We start from the raw sequence: 4,782 nt of genomic DNA on the forward strand, positions 1-4,782 counted from the left end.
AATACTCCATCTGCGCTCCGCCTCTTCCTCGTCTTTCCTGACAGGTGCATCGATCACACGGACTCTTGCACTTCACACGAATGCTGTAGTGGGTTTTGACTTGACCCCACATAATTCCAAACACATTCGAGTGAAATAATTAGTGACCATAGGCGAGAACCTTGAACCTGAGAGAGCACAGCTCCAATGCCATAATCGCTGGCGTCTGTATCCAGTATGAGGGGATAATCTAGTATTGCCACAGAGGTCAGCAGACTCTTTAGTCTCACAAAGGCCTCCTGGCACTCCTCACACCAGTGGAAATGTGCATAACTTTTAGTAAGTGCGTGGAGAGGCTGGGCAATTGTTTACTGTTTGCTTTTAAATGTTTGAACGGCTAAGGCGGTCGGGTGGCGTAGCAGAGATTGCGCTCGTCACCAATGCAACAGGCTGCTGTCTCGACTCCCGGAGTCAGCATTGCCCTGCGGCTTGGGCCGGTCGTCATACTAACTCGTTTGGCTGAGTTAGGGGGAGGGAAGTCGTGGGTGGTAATCTGGGGTTGTAGACAGCGACGCCTACATGCAGGGCCGCCTGGGAGAAATGCGAGGCCCTGTGCGAGATTTAATGCGAGGCCCCCCCCCCCCCCCCCAAAGGTAAAAAAAAAAAAAAAAAAAAAAAAAAATTATATATATATATATATATATATATATTTTTTTTTTTTTTTTTTTTTTTATATATACAGTCAACATATTCTTAAATAATAGCGCTGCCCGAGGCGGGGCATGATACAGTCAACATATAGCAAAAGAGAGAGCGAAAGAGAGCTCCCGTTCTACAGTCAATATACAGTGTACAGAGAGAGAGAGAGAGAGAACATGTGTTTGTCATGTGTGTGTGTGTTAGAGAGAGACTAGAGCATGTATGACAGATTCAAAAGGACAAAGATCAAAAGAGAGAGAGAGAGAGAGAGAGAGACACATTGGAAAGAAATTTAAATGCTATTTGGCCCTAAACAGAGAGTACACAGTGGCAGAATACCTGAGCACTGTGACTGAAGATCCTTGAGCACAGCCTAGCCATCGAGAAAGGCCGTCATAGGCAGACTGTGTGTGTTAGAAAGAGAGAGAGAGAACATGTGTGTTTGTCATGTGTGTGTGTGTTAGAGACTAGAGCATGTATGACAGATTCAAAAGGACAAAGATCAACACTTAAATCCAACAAGAAGAGCAGGGTATACCAGAGAAACCAAAGCAAGGAGCCAATGGCCGACATCAGCTAAATAGGCTAGCCAGGTACTCTGTGACACCAGGCCACACACAGCTTTGGCCAATGGCCCAACGCTACACAAGCTACACAAGCTACACAAGCTACACCATTCACACACAGCACATGTCGTATCTCCAAATGTTGTGAAGTAGCATATGTTTTGCCTGGAAAAAAACATCGTTATTAACAAAACATTCGGGAGGGGAAGGAAGTAAGAGTGGGGTAATGTCATGACATTTTCATTAATCTTAGTTACCTGCACGAGGGCGCAGGTCGAAAGGCCGCAACACAGGTCTCCACGTTGACGAAAGGCCTCAGCGCGCCTCCCTCCACCTTCGCTCCCCACCCCTCCCTCCTGGTATAGTACGGGGGGCCACGGCTCCGGCCGAGGAGACTGGGTGTGGGGAGGACGTGGTGGGCCGACAGCCAGCCAGCCCACACATGGCGTCTGGCTAACAGTTAGCTCAATCAGGCACGTGGCTCTATGTAGCTGCATACAGCCAGGTGCTTTCACCACCAGCACCAGGCACACACCGTTAGCGTTAGCTACTAGTAGTATTAGCTCGTCGACCAGTTTGGCTCCAGATAGAGAAAGACAGATCCACGGCGGGTATATAATCATATGTTGACTCACGGTCACTCACCATAACGCAGTATCAACGTGGAAGGAAACTTTCTTGGCCCCACGGTGTAATTTCTTCTTCTTCTTCTTCGAGTACTTTCCGGCAGACTGGACACCTTTCGGCGTATTGCTTCTTTTGAAAAGACATCCACTCGCCTCGCCGCATCATGGCTATCCCGACTGAACCACACGGGATAGCACTCAATATTATAACGTAGCTAAAGCTAACTAGCTGTCCCTGTCTTTAGCCGGGATGGCTAGCCTGACTGAACTGTCTAACATGCAACAACTTTCATCTTCAGTCCATCTGCCGAACGATGTCCTCTTCACCTTGGCTCGGATAAACTACAATGCTGCACGCGCGCCGCGCGGAATAGTCAGACGCTTTAGAATAGTGTAACCCCTCCCCTCATTGAAACCAATGCCTGCTGCAGAGCACCAGAGCTCCAATAGTGACCCAGGTGCAGACCCAGGAACATGTCATTCTACAAACGTGTCTAATGTGAAATATATAAGCATATAAGCAAAACTAGATTTTAGGTCTGTGATGAAAAAGGGCCTCGCGGGAAGGGGGGCCTCGCAAAAAAATAAAAAAAAAAATAAAATAAAAAATTATAAAAAATAATAAAAAAAATTAATATTTTTTTTTTTTTTTTTTTTTTTTTTTTTTGCGAGGCCCCCCTTCCCGCGAGGCCCTGTGCGACCGCACTGCTCGCACACCCCCTGAGGCGGCCCTGCCTACATGTCAGGTCTGGACGCCTGCTCAGCGAAAAGGCAGGAAATGGTGAAGGGCTGGCAGCGTGACCTCCCACGCGTTACGCTTCACTAATGAGAGTCCTCGCTGCCAGGTGAAAAGAGCCACTGGCTGTCTCCACATGTGTCGGAGGAAGCATGTGGTGGACTTCAGGGTTCCCTTGTACCGACCAGTAGGAGGAACATGCGCACAACAACCAGGTAGGGGAGGGGGGGAATTGGCATAACGACAAAATTGGGATTCGGAGAAAAAATTAAAAAATCAGGCGGAGAAAAAGGGGATAAAAAAAAAAACGATTGAATGGCTTGGCACCGGGCTACCTCTCGGACCTGCTGGAACCTTATGTTCCTCCAAGGTCCCTCAGGTCCTCTGACCAGCTCCTCTTGGCTGTTCCCAAGTCCAGGTTGAAGCTTAGGGGGGACCGTGCTTTTGCTGTGGCAGCCCCAAAGCTTTGGAATGAGCTGCCACTGCATGTAGGCAAGCCCCCACTCTGCAAATCACGCCTCAAAACACATTTATTTGCTCTGGCTTTTGGTTTTTAAACAGTTTTTGAGAGACCTGCATTTTTTATGTGACATATTGTATATATTTTTATTGTCTGCTTTTATTTTCTTTTTATGTTTTTATGTTTTTATCTTATGTTGTGGGACTTGTACAGCACTTTGGTCAACTTTGTTGTTTTTAAATGTGCTTTATAAATAAAGTGGATTGGATTGGATAAGGTTGGCTTGGTGTAGTCTTTTCGAGCACTTGGCCCACTTGGTTGCATTGCAACATCTCAGTCACGTCCCGTCCCAGGCAAATAATGTCATCCAGATTTACGAGACAGGTCTCCCACTGCAGCCTGGCTAGGACACGATCCATTAAGTGTTGGAACGTCACCGGCGCATTGCACAGTCCGAATGGCATTACGTTCCATTCGAACATCCCCTTATAACTGCAAAAGGCGGCAACTTTGTATGCCTTGGGTGTTTTATTGTTTTATTGTGGATCCCCACCAAGGTGAGACTACTCTTCCTGGGGTCCAAACATTTAAATTACAAACACAATTCTTTTTTAAATAAAAATATAAAACCACAAACATTGAAGTACTCACGAGAAAACATCACAACAAACAAAACAAGTGAATCAAAGCTCACTCAATATTCATAAGTCAGATATCACAATTCTCCAACCATAGAATACATATTCCATAATAAGTCCATAAGAACAAAACAGATAAAATCGTTTATATGATTTTAACTCATAATATAGCATAACTTGTCTCAAGTCACTGATCACCTTTATATTTCCATACTAAGTGTCGGTTCCACTTGCCAGTATCCTGCTGCTAGCTAGGTCTAGTGTACTGAACCACTTGGCTGTGGACAGCGTGTCTAGTAGTGTATCCTGGATGCAGGGTAGTGGATATGGATCCTAGATGGTGCGTTCATTCAAGGCCCTATAGTCCACACAGAGCCTAAACCACGGCCCATCACAACTAGTGATGCCCAGCTGCTGTTACTTCTCTGTGCAATGTCTCTCTCAAGGCCTGGCTGCGTGAATATTTTCCATAACAGGGTTGCACTTCCGCGTTCGGTTTGCGCAATCTGATTGGCCACTGACGTTTCTGGTCATGTGACATGTGCGCCAATCGCGTGACGCCTGTTTCTGCGCCTATTTCCGCCTCGAACAGCCTGCAAACTACCTAACGCCTAGTTTATCACTGGTTAAGCTTAGGCGACTCTTTCGAAATTGGTTAAGGTTAGAGTTTGGAATCAGGGCTGGTGTTCTATCGCCCCGGCTCTAAGACAAACTCTAACCTTAACGAACTTCGAAAGAGTGCCTAAGCTTAACCGGTGATAGAAACAGGCGTCACACGATTGGCGCACATGTCACATGACCAGAAACGTCAGTGGCCAATCAGATCGTGCAAACCGAACGCGGAAGTGCAACCCCGTTAGGGAAAATATTCATGCTGCCCGGCGGCCGGGCACACTATATAGCAGCTTAACATTGAATAATAATATATTAAAATAACAGTATATAAAATAATATTGTATAATACTGTATTGAAAGCAAGAAAATGCATCACCATAGTCACAGAGCAGCTGGACTACCTTAACTCTTTCACTACCACACTACAGAAGGTTAACCTTTCACTACCACACTACAGACGGTT

Source organism: Notolepis coatsorum (assembly GCF_963971535.1).
Source record: "Notolepis coatsorum genome assembly, chromosome: 5".
Lineage (NCBI taxonomy): Eukaryota > Metazoa > Chordata > Actinopteri > Aulopiformes > Paralepididae > Notolepis > Notolepis coatsorum.